This window comes from Mauremys mutica, chromosome 1, assembly GCF_020497125.1.
Source record: "Mauremys mutica isolate MM-2020 ecotype Southern chromosome 1, ASM2049712v1, whole genome shotgun sequence".
In the NCBI taxonomy this organism is placed as follows: Eukaryota; Metazoa; Chordata; order Testudines; family Geoemydidae; genus Mauremys; species Mauremys mutica.
In genome coordinates, this window is record NC_059072.1 from 362,312,146 (window position 1) to 362,330,991 (window position 18,846).

The following is an 18,846-nucleotide window of genomic DNA, read 5'->3' on the forward strand; positions in this document are numbered from 1 at the left end:
CCCTTCACAGAAGTGGGACCTTGCGTTCTAGTTGGCCCAGGCCCCAGAACCACCGCTGACCCCCCCCCCAAGATACCACAGTGGTTTAAGCACTTCCTTTCCCGAGCTCCAGCCATGTGGCTATTCTGGATTACCATTTACCTCTCCATGGACATAGAGACACAGGCTTTGCAAAAGGTTTTGTACACAGTTATTCTTTACTATTGATAGCCCAAGAAATGTACAGCTCTGGGGGAAAAAAAAACAATAGAACACCTGTACGCATTCCCTGCTTCAGTTTCCTCATTACTCTTGAGTATTCTCTGAGCTAAATATAGAGTCTTGTATGAAGTCTAGGATCCTTCCCCCTGCTTTAGGCTTGTACTCTGGAACATGGAGTCTCCTCTCCCGTCTGCAGCCAGACTTCTGCCTCAGCTTCTGGTCTCTTCTTCCTTCCTTCCTCTCTCTCTCTCTCTCAAATGGCCAGGGAGAGACCCTTGCTCTTATAACCTCCAATCCCCTTTGTCAGGTGACCCCCCTGAATAGCCTCATCAGGTGAACAAAGTCTCCCACCAGGTGATCCTGCTTAGTTACCTCCCCCGTGAAGTTCAGCCTTGAAAAACTTGTTTGCCTTCATGGTAGCCATCTCTTTGTCCAAGAGTTTTCCATTTGAATGGATGATCACCAAGTTTTAATGCACCTCCATTGTTAGCCCAGAGTCACCACCCTTTGGAATTTGAGTTCAGCGTGGAGGTAAAAAGGCAACAGAGAAGGCCGACATACCCCATATTCAAAATGGAGTTTGCAGTCTGACACTGATACACATACAGAATCCCCAATATTAACCAGAAAGCATAAGCTATAAATAGCCAGATTCTCCAGATCATCACAGGAAGAGCCTCTCCTCTGTGTGAAATGGATGCAGTTTTCTAGCAAGCTGAAGATGAAGAAAGGGCATTTTTAGATATTGATGCATTCAGACTTAGTGAGAAGTCAAACAGGCCCCTAAGGCTTCATACCATTTTGATAAATGGGGTCTGTATGCCTTCAGTAGAAGGTAGAGATAATGTCTGCGACAGTTCTTCAAAGCATGTCTCCTTTCCGATACAGGCCATTACTTTTGATTTCTAGCCTAGGTTTTGTCTTGAGCCAGCTGCTTTTCCTTCTAGAGCTGAATTTCATGTTGGCATTCTGACATTTTTAGGAGTGTTGGTTGTTGCATCAATTGAGAATTCTTAAGTGTCATCAGCATAATTTTTGGCATCTAAACCTATGGCATCTCACTGGTCTCTCCCTGTGGTCTCAATATATCTTTGTAGAGAACGAGTGGATGCTATGGATCCCCGCAGGACCTTGCATGGTGAGGGTCTTTGGAGAGGAGGAACAGAGTTACTCATTACGACCCTCTGAGTTCTGCTGGAGGATGAACTGTCATGTCTGGCATGTTCACGTTTCCTCTATCCTTGCCCTCAACACCGGTCCACTGTGTCAAAGGCTACAGAAGGTCCAGCAATATAAAGCATGGAGATCTTTTTCTGTGTCTAGGGCCATAAGAAGGCCCTTCTTTAATGCCACTAGTGCATTCTCTGTTTTGTGTCACGTGGCTCTCTGACACACTGATTCAGGCGGCTTCGAGGATAGTGGATGGCGTATATGTTGCCAGAAGCTTGGTGATTATTCTTTCTCTGTTATTTTGCCCAGGTTTGGGAGGTTGGGGATAGGACAGCACTTGGAGGGATCTTCTAGGGCCAAGTACTGGCTTTTTGGGGGACTTGAGTGAATGAACTAGTATTTTTCATGGAGTTTGGTAGGTGTGTGCCTACTGAAGAAGGCATTTACGATTTCACATATAGGGAGCGAGTATAAATGTTCTCTCATTGGCATTTTACCAGCTATGAAGAGCTTGGGATCCATTTCACACGTTGTGGCTGTAAATTATTTTTTCAGAACCCTTTATTTCACAGTATGCATACAGTATATACTTTCATATGAACGTTGTTGATTTCAACAAAGTGAAAAGCTGTTTATTTAGTGTGATGTGCTATAACGTACATGTTCTTGAAACTTAATTTTTTAATTTTTTTTGAGTGAAAAATGCTTCTTGAACAAGTTAGCTCACAAAAAAGAGAACTATAAGAGCGAGCACCAGTGCTTTCTGGAAATTTAATCAGCATTTTAATTGTTTTTTAGGCGGGTGAATTTCTAACGTCACTTGCTTGTTTCCGTGGTGGGGGCTGTCATGATGTCGGTTGGATGTGGATGTTCCATGTTTTTAAGCAAAGGGTCTATTTAGTGTTGCTTCAGATTTTGGACAGTCTGCACAGTGGGTTAACAGTGTGTGTGGGCGTATACAGAATGACCAGTTTAAAATATGATTAAAGAATTCTTGGGTAGTTTGTGCATCGGTGCTCAGATATGTGATCTTTTCGTATGATGTATCAAGTGATTTTATTATTAAGGTGAATCATTACCATTGTTTTACTGTTAATGATTTACGATTCCATTACTCAATTCCTTGTGTACTTATTTACGTGAATTATGAATGAGATGTGTCCTCGGGCTGGGAGGCATGTAATTACAGCTGTGGTGCTATGTGGTCCCAATTTTTATTGGAACATAATTGGGAACAGTGTTTTGGAATGACAGCAGTACAGTACTCTAAATGGGTCTAGCAGTTTCCCCTTAATTAGTATGCTAACCAGGACAAACCGAAAAACGTTGTGATGAGTCGGAGTGACACTAATTGTGTCACAATTAGAAACTGGGCATAAGAAACTGATTTGTCTTCAATTTGTTGGCAGTTCTGTAAAAACATAAATAAAAATTCAATTTTTGAGGACAAAACCAACAATACTGAATCTTTTTTTCAGGGGAATTTTTCAGCTAATCAAAAAAGTCAGTTTACAGGTAAATTTTTTTAATGAGGACTAGATTCACATATAAAACAGAGTCAGGGCACCTCCTATCTGGAGTACTGTGTCCCAGTTTTGGGCCCCACACTATCAAGAAGGGGATTGAATCTTGTGGAAAAAAAAATGGGAAAAGAGGTTCCAGCAGAGGGAAACAAAAATGATTAGGGGCGCTTCCTTCTTAGAATACACGATGGATCTTATGAGGACGACTGAGGTCTTCGAGGGAAACTGGGATTGTTTAGTCTGCAGAAGAGAAAGAATGAGTGGGGAGGTGGATTTGGAGTAGCCTGCATTTCAACATACCTGAAAGGGGGTTCCAAAGAGGAATGGATCGTAGGACTGTTCTCAGTTTCAAACGGTAGCAGATGGACCAGAACAAGGACTGTAATGGTCTCAAGTTGCTGTGGGGGTGGTGAGGGAATTAGGCGTTGGATATTAGGAAAAAAAACTTTTTACCACTCAGGCAGGCGTGGTTCTGGAAGCACTGGACATGAGGTTACCTAAGGAGGTGGCCTTTGGCAATCTCCTTCCTTAAAGGTTTTTAAGGTCAGGCTTGGACATACATGCCTTGGCATGGGATGAGTTTAGTTGGGAAATTGGATTCCTGCCTTTGAGCAGGGGTGTCGGGTTTGGACTACGGATGACCCTCCTGAAGGTCCCTTCCACACATGCATATTCTGATCCGATTCTATGGTGCTGTTCCCTCTTTAGAACCATATGTCCCTGGTGGTTTTGGGCACTCACTTGTTCATGATGTGATGAAACCCAGTTTTAAATCACCTACTCCTGGAGGCTCGGACACTTGAAGCCAAGTCAATTTCTCCTCATACCCAATGGTAAGTGCCTCGTTATACCAGCAAACTATAGCCTAAATCTTTGGAGGGGGGTGGGTTTCAATTCTTCTTCCTGCTTGAACTGCTTCTTATATTAACAACTACTCATAGTTGTGAGCCAGTATACAAGCCAGTCAGAAAGTGACTCTAAGTGCCCAGAAGCCAGGGGCAATTCCACTTAGAAGGGAGGCGAGACCTAAGGTTCACTACAAAAAAGTCCCTGTTCCAGACTCCTGGAATTTAAACCAGGTTATCCCATATCTCTCCATGTGAACGTGCCCAAACCACTTAATATAAGGGGAGAATATTCACCACACTTACCTTTAATTTTTTGTGACCTCTGGCCCATTCAAGACTTTCCAGCTGGGGTATTTCTAGCCACTTGGGAGGGTGGGGGGCGGGGGTCCTCCTTCTTAAGATTTTGTTGAGTGGGTGACCTAACTCCCCCCAGCTCAAAAAACCAAAATCCTGATTATTTGCAAATAGTTGTTTGTATCCTTTAACATTTGTGAGATTTTTTTCTTTTTATTTCTTTTTTTAATTCAATCAAAACTGCAGTTGTTTTAAAATCGCTACATGAATTTGCTAAATGTGTTTGGTAAATTCCCAAAATCTGAGAATTTTCAGCAAAAAAATCGGTTTTCTGTCCAATACAGTTTTGCCCCAAGCCTCTAGTTCCGAAGAGTTTCATTCTTGGTTTGAAATATAATTTGGTCCTTACTGTCTTACCTAAAGCTACAAAAGCAAGTCACTCTAATACAGAGTTATACTCGTCAGGAATAGATCCCCCAAGAATATAAGAATATCCTGTTTCTCATCTGCGGTGTGATTTAACACAGGAGACACACCAAATTCTTTTATAAATATTTACCTTAATACTCTTGCTTTGTACAACAGCTTTTCTCCATTACTACTAGATCCATTCTTTACTCTCAGTAGTATATTATTAAACTAATTCCTTGTTTGTCGTTATTTATAATCCGCTTTCACAAGTATGCTACCCCATGGGATTTTTTGTATATGGGAATTAGCCTTCTCTTAATCACTCCACAATGGACCCTCATCCTGTATGTCCTAAACTTGTTAAAATATTTTTTGTTGCACTCTCCTGAATTTCCTCATCATTCCTTTTCTCAGAATTAAAGGTTACTCAAAAAACTGAATGTAGTATTTCCAAGTGATAGCACTATCTGAGCCTGAGTAGGCCCTAGCCTTTGTGTCCATGTGATACTTCTCCTTATTAATAATAATTTATAACCAATGCATTCATACCCTTTGTATGATCATGAACCAATGATAACAATTTCTATGACTCCTACGGGCAAAGGGTGGACCTGAGAATGTTTATTTCACAAAAAAAAGCAGACAGTAACAAAATTTTTACAGAGAACTGGAACGGTTTAAGGTCGCCATGGGGAAACGAAAATTCTTAAGGGAATAGAAAAAGGAAAAGTAAAAAGGAGGCCCAGAGAGAGCTGGCAAGTTTCACAGGTAGAGCATATTAAAGTCATGACTGGAAAAGCTATCCTGACACAATGAGTAAAGTTAACAGATAAGTAATAGCAGAGATGAGGGCCAATATGCTCCATATGGAAGGCTACCGCCTTTAAATTTACCTGAAAATTCATAAAAAGGAATATCCTAACAAAAAGTGGCGGAAACATGGATCTCAATTGTTCTAAGGAGGGAGTAACAGCATTGAACGAGCACAAGTATGTAGGCGATAAAATCAGAATGGATAAAGGCACAACAACTGAGTTACACCTCGAGGCCACGGGACTATAAATAACGGCAATATGAAGAAGTTCTTTAAAATACCCTTTAGGATCAAGAAAAAGCATGAAAGGGAAAGTGTAAGTAATCTAACTTAGTGGCGGAAGGAACGAGCTAATAACTGTTAACATCAAGAAGGTTGTGGTGCACCTACTTTGCTTCTGTCTTTATTAATGTGACCACGTACTCAAGGAGGAAGGAACACAAGCCAAAATAGACCAGGTTAAATAATATGTAGATAAGTTAAATGTATTCAAGTTGGCGGGCCTGATGAATTTCATCCCAGGGTATATAAGGAACAAGCAGGAGCAATCTTGGAACTGCTAGCAATTATCTTAGAGAATTCATAGAGAACAACTGAGGTCCCAAAGGACTGGAGAAGGGCAAACATAGTACTTATCTTTAAAAAGGGAACAAAAAGGAACTGGGAAATTAATTATAGACCAGTCAGCCTAACTTTGATATCTGGAAAGATACTGGAACAAATTATTAAGCACTCGGTTCATAAGCACCTAGAGGATAATAGGGTTATAAGTAGTAGCCCACATGAACAAATCATGACAAACCACTCTAATTTCCTTCTTTGCATGGGGTAACCAGCCTAGTGGAGAAGGATGACACAGCAGACATGATAAGGCTTTTTTTATAGTCCCACATTATTCTCATAAGCAAACTAGAGAAATGTGGCCATACATGAAATTACTATAAAGTGAGTATATAATTGATTGAAAGACCCTACTCAGGAGTAGCAGACAATGGTTTGCTGTCAAACTGGGAAGGTGTCTGCATTGGGGTTCTGCAGGAATTAGTCCTGAGTCCAGTACTATTCAATATTTTCATTAATGACTTGGATAATGAGGGTAAATAGAATGCTTATACAATTTGCAGATGACACCAAGATGGGATGGGTTGCAAGCACTTTGGAGGAAAGGATTAGAATTCAAAACAACCTTGACAAATTGGAGATTTGATCTGAAATCAACAAGAGAACATTCAATAAAGACAAATGCCAAGTACTACTCTTAGGAAGAAATATCAAATGCAAAATTACAATATGGATAGGTGGTGATACTGCTAGAAAGGATTTGGGGTTTATAGTGGATCACAATTTGAATATGAGTCAACAATGTGATGCAGTTGCGAAAAAGGCTATCATTCCGAGGTGTATTAATCAGGCGTGTCATATGTAAGACATGGGTGGTAATTCTCCTTCCCTACTCAGCACTGGTGAGGTCTCATCTGGTGTACTGTATCCACTGTGTCCTGAGGGCATCACACTTTAGAAAAGATATGAATAAACTGGAGAGATTTCAGTGGAAAGCAACAAAAATGTCCACTTAGGGTAGGACAACAAGTGTTGATCTTAATCTGCCGCAAGGGAGATTTAGTTTAGATATTAGGGAAACTTTCTAACTATAACGGAATGTTAAGTACTGGAATAGATTACACAGGGAGGTTGTGCAATCCCTGTCACTGGAGGTTTTTAAGAACAAGTTGGACAATGCTCCCGTAAGGTTTTTTCTCAGAGCCAGGGGCTGGACTCGATGACCTCTCAAAGTCCCTTCCAGCCCTATATTTCTATGATTCTACAAAAAAAAAAAGATGCTATGTAAGTTCATACATTAAAGAAGACTTGCCAACACCCCAATGATATAAGTAAGCCATTTGATAGTAAAGGATGCATTATAGTCTTGCACCAGGACTGCCAGGATCTTCTTTTTTTACATTAGATGGTATAGGTAAAAAGCATCACACAGATATAAATAACCTTACTTAACCTAAATTTTCCAAATGGATGGTGTTTTAGCCCTGTCATCCCCACTAACTTTTATCACTCTGAGAACTAATACATTCATCTTGAGCTCTTAATCCTTCCCTCCTTAAAATAGAAAGAAACTTTGCTGGCAGTTTGTCAGTTTATTTTAAGCATTAGTAGTAATCTTTAGATGTAAGTGATACATAACCAAAAAAAAAGTGCTTTTGGTATAAAAAATATTTAGTTTTCTTATACTTTATCTGCTTTCCCATATATGATTGCAGGTAGTATACGATGCAGTGACCGAGCTCCAAGGAGGGTGTTACAGCTTATTGTGAAAAGCAAAGGAACATTTGTGGGAGCTATCAACATTCAACTGAACAGTGTCCCAGTTAAATGAAGAAAAGTGGGTACCCATTGGGGAACAGTATAATTTGAACATTTCCTGTATAATCTGAACATTTCCTTAGATAACTGAAATATTCATTTATTAATATTTTTTCCCTTTTCTCATGGGCCATTTTGGGCACATTAGCCGAAATATTTGCCTTTGAGAACATAACATGCAGTAAACCGCTAACCATATATACATTGAACTACTAATCACAAGGAAATTATCTCTTTTTCATGATCCATTGCCATTTAGCTATCTTCATAGGATTACTACCTTTACTTGCAACAAGTTCCCATTAGCCTGGGTGTAAAAAGGCTTGCAGCCTGCAATTTCAGTTATCTTGGATAACATTTCTTATAGGCAACAAGCAAGATTTTTGTTCCTGCTGATCACTATTATTTGTATACAGCTAGATGTGTTTTATGTATCCCTAAACCTGTGATGCTGGAGCCTTATCCAAAGCCCATTTAAGTCAATCGTAGTTTCCCAATGACTTAAATGGGCTTTGGATCAGACCAATAATGAGCTTATTGGGCTGAATTCACTCTACTTGATGTACTGTGTAGTTATATCAGTTTTAAATATGGCCCAGTTAGTACGATCGCACGTTCACCTGACTGATAGCCAGTTTGTATTTAAAACTTCTAGCACATTTCATCATTTAATTCTTGCTCATTTTCACATTTAAAATGTAATTATATGTGCAGAAATTTAAAATCTGAACATTTAAAAGAATTTTAAAACTCTACTGTACTTTAGTTATAGTGCATACCATATATTTTTTAAGTTTTAATTTGCTGATGTAACGTGACTTTGTAACTTTAAGATCTGGGGCAAGATGTTTCATCTCACTGGGTTTATTCTGGAAAAATATTTGGAAATAAATAAATTCTGGAAAAATATTTGATAATAGACAAATATTATAAATTAGAGTTTTACAAATATTTAAATCCAATGCTCCACATAGACTTTTAAACATTTCCAAAAATCAGATGTAAATGACTAATATATTTGAACCATCACTCAGCAAGTAAATAAATAGTTACTCTGCTAAAAGGTTTAAATTAAGTAAGATCATATTATAAGACATCTTTGTTCATTAGTGTTACCTCCATTCCATGTTCTTGCTGCATCAGGGAACGAGACAATACATACACAGCCTCCAATCTTATAAAGCCTTATACACATGCTTAACTTCATGCACATGAGTAGTCCCATTGAGTTCAGTGGGACTGGTTCATGAGCTCAGTCCTTGAAGGTGCTTTTGCCCAATCCAGCGAAACACTTAAGCACACTTTAATTCCCATTAGATTCACTGAATTCCATTAACATCAGTTGCACACATGAGCCCCATGTGCATAAAGTTAGGCACTTACATACCGATATGTCTTTCCATAGTCAGGGTCACTGGCTAGTAAAAAAAAGTATTGATTCATGATGTAAACATTAATATTATAACATGTATTTGGCTAGAGTTGAGAGTTATCCTGCTAGTTAAAAAAGTGGCCCGACAGTGGAATATAATGCCCAGAGCTGTAGGAGATTCCTTTTTTCCACCCAAAGGATAATAGTTTTAAGACACACAAATCCAGGCTTAAGCAGCTTATGATGTATAAACCTGTTGAAGTTGCAGTATGAGTGTCATTTAAGAATATCATGAATCCAAATAAACCAGCATTCTTCTTGTATGCAAACAGATTGTGTTATGTCAGCTCTTGGAATGGAGCCACCATAATTGCCTGGGGAAATTAAACTTGTCAGTAAGGAGAGAGAACCTGCTTGAGTAAAAACATGAACATGCCTCCTCAGTGCTGAAGAAAAAACATTAAAATATTTACCATAATGAAAAAAGATATTGTCTATGATACAAATATAAACAGTACAAGGATCAACAAGGCCAAAATTTTAGATTATAGGTATTCTAAGATAAAGAAGCAAGTGACTTCCCTCTCAAAAAAATGCAGAAGACAAATCATATCCAGCTTTTAGTTATCAAATTACCTGATCCTAAAGTTCAGTATTGATTTCAGATTCTGCTCAGTTTACTGTCTTGATTTCTTTAGTTTGCTTTTAATGTAAATAAATGTTGGCAATTTTCCAATAGTGTTATTTCCTGTAACATTTTCAAATCTTTGCCTGTGGTATGTGTACAGGAGAGTATAATTTTCCATATAGAGAGAGACACATTTTGTGTATGGGGATATATTGATAAAAATAATGTTGAAAATGACAATACAAATAAAATCTAACTATGAAGATAAGCCAGGGATCGGCAACCTTTGGCCCGCGGCCCGCCAGGATAAGCCCCCTGGCAGGCCAGGGCGAGTTTGTTTACCTGCCATGCTCACAGGTTTGGCCAATGGTGGCTCCCGCTGGCCGCGGCTTACCGCTCCAATGCCAATGGGGGCTGTGGGAAGTGGCGTGGGCCAAGGGATGTGCTGGCCGCCACTTCCTGCAGCCCCCATTGGCCTGAAACAGCGAACCATGGCCAGTGGGAGCTGCGATTGGCCGAACCTGCAGACGCGGCAGGTCAACAAATCGGCCCTGACTCACCAGGGGGCTTACCCTGGTGGGCCACAGGCCAAAGGTTGCAGATCCTTGAGATAAGCATTGATACAAGTATCTTAAGTAAGAAATGTGCCATTGTAAAACAGCTTGGTAAGTTATTGAGGCTTGGACCTGAAACCTTCAATGAGTGCTGTAGATCCACGTGTCAATGTGGAGCTCATTGCACAAAAGCAATCTTATAAGATGAGTGGGAGAACACTGTCTCTTGATGGGAGGGCAAGGGCTATGCTGGCAAAGACGGTGCCAACAGCAGTATCTGGCAGATGGTTAGTGTTTTGAGATCCTGGTATCAGCAAAACTGAATATTGTCCAGGTTACCACTCTTGAGCTTTTATCATTTTTATAATGGGCCTTGATGAGCTATAGCTCAATCAGAAATTGACTCATTATGGATTTAAAGGGTAAATTATGTTTTAATTGTGTGTATATGTATGTATGTTTTCTGTTTTCTTTTTTTGAACAGATTAATATACAGTAGGAAAAAGTTTCTCAGTGCAAATTAAAAAGACCACTCAATTTTGCACATAATTTTGGTGCTTTTGGAAGTCTTTGGAATATTTTAAATATTAAAATGATACTTCCTTATTATTTAATAATTCATTACTATTTTGCTATTAGTTGCAAATAACCATATATTAAAATATTGATTGGATTCAAGAAAATATACTGCAAAAGTCAACCCTGTATGAGTTCTTCTAAATTACTTCAGGGCCCAATTCTACAGCCTTTATTCATGTTAAATAGCATTTAGCCACACAGGTATAACCACTTATATCAGAGTACATTGCATGTGCTCAGCATCTCTGAAAATCAGGCCACGCACTAAACTGTTGTTTGCAAGCTACATGATGGTTGCTTTATTGAGGAGTATGCCAGTTAAGGAGTACTTATATTGTATTAATTAATAGTACAAAATATACACAAAGAGTGATGCAGGATCAAGTCTGTCACCGAGTTTGGAATAAAGAGGAACATGACGATAACCTGTAAATGTAATAACAGTAAATTAATTTATTAAATACAAATGTAGAATTTATGTGGGTTAACTGATGCAACGGAAGTGGCCATATTTACTGTACAAATGAAACATAATTTATAGTTATCTAAATAAACCCTTTAATTAAAGTAAGCCAAAATGATACATAGAGTAACACTCATTACTACAGTAGTTCTCTAACATTTCTAGCATTTTAATTCTCCTGGCATTCAGTGGTGATAAACACAGGTAATGATAATATAGTGTCAAAGCCTCCACTGATACATAAGTTGTGATTTACACTATCCTGCAGACTTCTGCTACAGGACTGGCAAGGATTTAGAAAGGATATTCTTGGTATCCAGAAGTCTGTGCTGCACATATTACTTTTAGAACACCTCCTATTGATTAACCGGTGAAGGAAAAATGACAATGTTCTTGTAAAAGAAACTATGCTGCAATGATAGTGACCTAATAAAAGAGAGGTGGGAAGCAGAAGTGGAAGGTTTCCGACCACCCTGGGCCACTTAAATCCTGTTAAAAATGGGCTTTTTGGCAACCCGAAAATTTCTACAAAGAAACTTACTCAAACTGATGTTTGACAACCCTGACTAAACTCCAGTGTTTATTTGACTGCATTTTCCATACACAAAGCAAATTTAGAACTGGTTTCTTGCAGTTTCACAAAATAATATGTACATTCAAACAGAAGAGAGAGAGACAAAGGAATAGGTGTGTAGATTTAGCTTGTAGAATGGTAAGTAGTCTGTAATAACAATGTCTGTTTTTCTCATATCTCCTTTTTCCCAGCCTATGAAAAGAATCCATAAACAGCTTTATAACTTACTACCCAGGAAGAAGAAAATGTGTGTGTGGGGGGGAGAACTGTTATGACTGGTATAAAAGCAACTAGTTGCCCACTGCCAGCTCAATGTTTTCCAGTCTTACACAGTCCAGGTAACATTTTTAAGAGTGCCTAAGTCACATTTTCAAAAGTCCTATGATTTAGGGCTTGTCTACACTGCCACTTATGTGAATGTACCTTATGTTGATCAGGGGCGTGAAAAAGCCTCCCACTCTGAACGATGCAAGTTACATTGACTTAAAGTGATATTCACACCATGCTATGTCATTGGAAGAGGTGGAATAATTATGCCGACAGGAAAGCACTCTCCCAGACGCACTACAACAGCACAGCACTCTCCCAGACGCACTACAACAGCACAGTTGCATCGGTTCAGCTGCGCCAATGTAGTGCATTAGTGTAGACTAGCCCTTAGACTCATAAGTGCCTAAGTCACTTTTGAAAATGGATCCTAGGTTCTTGAGTAACTAAAGCACTTTTACCTCTTTCTCTCTTTTCCAAAAAGTGGGCTGAGATAACCTGATAGTCTTGAGATATGAATTGTCCCTAACTTCAGAACTCGCTCTCAAAGCTCAAGCTTATCCTTCAGAGAGAACTGCAAGGCTTATTCTTTTGGCAAGTTTAATGGTGATGTAAAACACGGTCTTTTCTAGTTTGTTCACTTTTCTGTTTATGTTGATTTTTTTCCCCGACGTCATGGAACTGGGCAAGCTATACTTGTAAATGAATAAAGTTAATCAACATATTGAATTGCCTACTTTTGCCCTGAACTCTGCTACCAAGAAAATGACTCTGTGTTCTCGATGTTTAAAGCTACGGTGACATTTTATCTGTTCCGTAAGAAGGATTTCTGGCAACCAGAAGTTCTCTGTGAGTTTTTATAGCCACAGAAAAGTTTAAACCCCTTAAACAATTATATCAGTTCATCTAGGATAGTGTATTAATCTGGGTTCTCAAAGGCCCTATAGCTCCTTCCCTATGTTCCTTAAAAATCATTTAACAAGAGGGATCACTGCATCTTCAACAGAGAGTATTGAGACATTGGAGGATGACATCTATACGGAAGCAAAGTGCAGTAGGTGAATCTATACATCTTTATTCACCAGTACAAGTTGGTTCTGTACTTGTCAGAAGTTATTTTGGAAATCAAATACAGTAAGCAGCCAGTTTATGTAAGCCACCCTCCTCCCGGCATAGTGGCTTCTACCATCAGCTATTCATTTGAATTCTATTCATCGGATAGGAATCAAGGAGATGTTCTAGTAAAAGAAGGGGAAATTAATCAGTAATTACACTTTTCTATTTCCCCCATTTTATTTCCATCTTTGTACATTGTGAAAAAATTGCAGAAAGAGCTCGCTTGATTCTTTATCTTTATTGCCTACCTCTCTTTTGTTTTTTTCAGGTTCTGGACTGAATAAAACATGGGCAATCTGGTGCCTTTATGCTGGTCTTGACTGACTGTTCTTTTCACTGTCTTGCTTCCTAACAGCTGGAGCTATAACACGCTCTGAATGCATTCTGTTTATAATGTGAGCCAAGTAGTACTGCAATAAATACAACTACCAATAAGTAATATTTCCTTCAGTAGTGTAGGTTGGCAGTCATGTAGAATCTAATCATCATAGCACAATGACCAAAAATGTGATGAATGCACTCTGCGTCTGTTGCACCTAATACAAAGTTTATGGTGTGTAATAAACCTAAAGAGAACAACAGGCTAATAGTGAAAGCTTATGCTTTTGTAGATTTTTGCTCAGTGGTACAGTATGTAGTTTGCTTTTGGAGGAAGTACTAACTACCTTTATTCATGCACAGCAGTGGTAAAGTGTATTGGCCCAGGAACTCATTTGCAGCTAGCGATATCTGATCTTCCACAGAAAAGCGTACTAATGCCAGTTCTGGAACTTGAACATTAAAAGTAAAAGTTTCATTCCACCTAGGGCACAAAGCTGGGGTGGGGGTGGGGGTGAGGGTGGGGAGGCAGAGAGAGAGAGAAAACAATTGTAATACAAACAGCATTCTGTACACACATCGACGGACTGAAAAATAATGAGATTGAGAAATTGTAATTAATTTATGAGCTATGCTTTCTGCAACTGCAGACCGTGCAGCACCTCCTTTTGTGCCTGATTCTGTGCCCATTTAACTCAGTACCAAAACTGCTACTGACTGCACTGGTACAGGCTCAGCACTTTCACGTGGCTTCAGGAGTAAAGACAACCAAAAAGTCGTTCTCATTTTTTGCACTGTTGAGTCAACATAGATAAGTCCATCTCTACAAGTGGAGTGAGCTTTAAACATGACAGGACTAGGCACTCTGGGTACTTTATAAACATTTGTCATGCATTACCTCCACACTGAGTAATTCAAACCACAAGACTGAGCACCTCTTTTTGAAGAGAACAAAAAGGGATTATGACTGACTCAGAGGTTGTGGTCAAATAAAATTTGTAATAGCCCTAGTAATCTCAAGATTGTGCCAGCATGCCTCTTTTACTGCTTTGGGATTGAGGCAGATGCAAGTACGGTAGAAAGGAAATAAATGGGCATAGAATGAGGACCGCCTTGTTTTGATGAATAAACTTGTAGGGAGAAACAGAAATTAGTGGTCATTTATCCCATCATCCTTACATAGGTTATGTTTACTAAGAAAGCTGCCTTCTAGAAAAAGAGATAAAGGGAAATGGAATGCAGAGGTTCAAAAGGAAGGAGACCGCAGATAATCTTTAGACTGCAACACCAAGGGAGAGGCCCTGCAATGACACAGGTAGGAGAATGCTTGAAGAAAATGAGAAATTATTTCCCCCAAAATGGCCCTTGGACTCTCAAGCAGTTAAGGGAACCCTCTTAAGGATGGAATGGACTGATGATTCCTTCACATAAATGGCTTTATCCATCCATTAATCAGTAAAGACCACCAGTACCTTGAACTATGTGATGGAGGTTCTTTTCTTAATGGTGGAGAGAAGAACTTTCTTGACCACCTAGGAAATTTCATTCTTCTTTAACATGATATTCTGCTCAAGCTGACCAAGGCTCAGATAAAGAAATTGTCTTTGTGACAGAATATCTTTTATGAGAGAAAAAAGAATTTTTCACTCGCTGAATAGTCTCAGCTTATCATGATACCATGGGCTACTGCGCCAGGTCAGAGCAATGAGCATGACTATCCCTAATCTTGACTTATTTTCTTTGGTATCACACAACGGTGGTAGAGGAGGCAAGATGTCTGAAAAACTGAAGTGCTGGGGTAATAAGAAGGAAACACTAATTCGTACATGTCCTGGGTCTCCTGTGGATTCATTTTGCCCTCCCCCACTTAATCCTTCAAACTTTTCCATCTGCATCAGAACCCATGCGCAAAACACAGACATGCTGTAGAGCCAGGCCAGGATGGAAGATGGTCAATGGAGTTGCACTGATCTATACCAGTTGATTAACTGTCTCAAGAAAACCAGGGTGATCCTCCCAAGATGGCCTGAATCTGATCTGATATTTCACCACAGATGGTGAAGGTGGACTTTTGGTCTTTCCTTACCCTATCTTTTGACACAGGTTTGCTCACGTTGTCTTCTCAGTTATGGTATGAAAGAGAAATAAACTAAGGATGATGGAAAAACAAACCAGAATTGTCAGAGGCTCTCTTTGCTTCCTCTCTCTAATGAGCCAGAAAGTTTTTCACAGGGGTAGGGAGCAAGGGAGGGAAAGGAGAGAGAAAGAAGTGTACTGGCTGAAGGGTACAAAATGGTAAAATCGTATGTCCTGGCTGGGTTCCTACTCTGAAGAGCCACATGCCTTCAGCATGTTGATTTGTATGCTGAAAGGGGGGATGACTGACATCTTATAAGCAGTAGCATGATGCTTTACCCCACGAGACATTGAGGCATGGATGTTTACCTTGCTTAAAGCCTTCTGAGTTTCAGCAACCTAATTCTATGGGGCACAACTGTGTCAAAAGACTACCGTAATAAAAACGTTGTCTTGCGTGGTTCAAAGGAGACATTCTGATTACCTCTTAAAACAACAATGCATTGAAGCTACTCACTTCACTCTAGCGTGTAAAGAATCAGTGGCTCCCAGAAAAAAGTTCTTAACTGATATTCAACACCAAAGACACCAAAATAGATTAAGAAGAGTAGATAAGGTCCAGCTTTGTAAGAATGTTCTGCACCAATATCACATATTAATGTGCTTTAAAAACCCAGTGTTATTGGTGCATGAAGAATGGATGCTGCTTCTAACAAAGGACCTGTAGTAAATGAACAAACCCTGGTTTTCAGGTCTCCCTTGATGGCACCTGCCTTGTGCTGATCAACAAGGACCATTTCTGCACCAAGACAATGTTGCATAAGCTTCTCCAGATGATGTCTGCAGCACACTGCCACTTGGGTTTTGTGATGACACTCCTTGCTGATCCCACCCACATTGAGCTCCGAAGCATTGTAATGGTATGCATCAAGGAACAGATATGCACTGGCCTCTGAATATAGAGTCTGCATTGCCGGGATGGTCTCCTGATGCAGCTCTGTACCAATGCTCCCCATCTTGATTCAGGCCTGCCTGCATTAAGGAACTACACTCGCACGGGCAGAGGTGGTCCCTCTATGTCAGGTCAGGTTGAGGCACAATGGTGAGATAGGGCCAGGGAAGCGGCCCATGTTTTACCTGTTGTATGTGTAAAACAAACAACTTCAGTCTCTATGACTGACAATCCCTCATTTTTCATACAAGCATTATGGTAACAAAGAAAGTTTTTTTAAAAAAATTTAAAAAATTCTAGTCTCAAATTCTGCAGATTTAGTTTTCTGTCTTCAGTTTAATCTTGTTGGGACACAGCTTGTTATGCTTGTTATACTTTTATTTTTGTTGACCAGTCTTTACACCTAGTGCCTACTTTTGCTATTAGTCTATGCAGCACAGCTTTTTGGAGTAAATTACTGGAGAACCAACTTCTATATGATATTAAGCTATTCTGTCTGAAACATTATTGAAATCATGTACAGTCAATAGAATACGTTCTGCTTACCATTGCTTTTTATGACACAAGTCTGTTGTTTTACTTGATCTTCTGGCACACCATGATTTCTATCTGGACTAAAGGATCAGCTTTATTAGTCCTGGAGAGGTTACTAGGTGGTAACTGATAAACCACTAATAAGCTGCATAAATGAAAATGATACATAAGACCTCATTTGGGCTTGAAAATGTAATTTATTATAGTAATTTTAACATTAAACTGTATATTCAACAATTGCTCAGTGCAGTCTAGCATATAAAGTGGAAGCTTACATAAGAATTGTTTCTAAAGAATATATACCAGCTGAAATGTAATTGAGACTACCGTGCTTCGAACGTAATTCTATCTCTGGCTAATTTGATTCTCAGTTTAATTATCTTTAAAACCTTTGCAGCTAAATAATATTTTTCAAAAATAACTTGCTTCTGTGTCTTGTTTTTTTTACCAAAGAATGACCACTTTAAGCAGATTCTATTCAATCATTAGCTTACAGAAAGTTGCTGTTTAATTAATGAAGGCAGGCCTATGTGACTTCCCTCTTGTGGGTTTGCCATCAAATTCATGGAACTGATACCCAGGATGTGTCCATTGGGGCTGCACAAGTGTCCCCTAGTGACATAAGCATATAAGGGAAGAGTAGCCCCTAACCACTTCAGTTTCCTTCGCCTCTGCAATGAAGTGTTAGTAACCTCTCTGTGTGTCCTGTTTGCTTTTAGACACCCTTAGGTCCCTATTGTTCATTATAGACTCGTAGACTTTAAAGCCAGAAGGGACCATCCACGATCATCAAGTCTGAAACTCCTGCACATCACAGGCCACAGAATCTCACTCACCAACCCCTCTAATAGACCCATAAACCTCTGGCTGAGCTATTGGAGTCCTCAAAATCATGATTTAAAGACTTCAAGTTACAGAGAATACATCATTTATTCTAGTTCAAAAAAAAATCCCAAGACCTCTGCCATTCTGATCTGGGGAACCATCCTTCCAAACCACAAATGGCAATCAGTTAGAACTTGAGCATGTGGGTGAGATACACCAGACAGACACCTGGGAAAGACTTCGCTGTAGAAATTCAGAACCCTCCCCATCTAGCATCCCATATCCAGCCACTGGCGATATTTGCTAATAGCAGTCACAAATGAGCCATATAATATTGTTGGCAACCTCATCATAACATCCCCTCCATAAACTTATCAAGCTCAGTCTTGAAACAAAGTAGGTTATTTTACCCCCACTACTCCTCTTGTGGAACTTCACTCCTCTGGTGGTTAGAAACCGTTCACTAAATTTCAAGCCTAACCTTGTTGATGGTGAGTTTATATCCATTTATTCTTGAGCCAACATTAGGGCTTAAACTTAAATAACTCCTCTCCTACCCCGGTGTTTCCCCTCTGACATATTTATAGAGAGCAGTCGTAACTCCCCTCAGCCTTCGTTTGATTCAGCTAAGCTCCTTAAGTCTCCGCTTGTAGGTAGGTTCTCCATTCCTCTGATCATCCTAATTAGGTTTGCCAAACTTTCTAATTGTAGAAAATCAAAACACCCCTTCCCCATCCCACCCCCAAGACCCTGCCCCTGCCCCACCTTTCCTTGAGCCCCCTACCCCACCCCCTGCCATTGTGCACCCTTCCCCACCCTCGCTTACTCTCTCATTTTCACTGCAGGGCCCAAGCAGGCACCAGGAGACGGCCAGGAGCTGCAAATAGTTTGAACATGGGCAATGGAATGTGTGATTCAAATAACCTTCACCTCCCCAGGGAGCGATTT

At 39.7% G+C, this 18,846-nt stretch overlaps 1 long non-coding RNA gene across 1 annotated transcript; it reads right to left on the reverse strand.

The window, feature by feature from the left end:
- Positions 1–11,180: 11,180 nt before the first annotated feature.
- On the reverse strand, positions 11,181–17,141 carry LOC123361649. Its single transcript, XR_006576182.1, has 3 exons — positions 17,086–17,141; positions 13,859–14,008; positions 11,181–11,199 (listed from the first exon to the last, which is right to left on the reverse strand). It is a non-coding gene; the product is annotated as an uncharacterized LOC123361649 (long non-coding RNA).
- Positions 17,142–18,846: the final 1,705 nt, after the last annotated feature.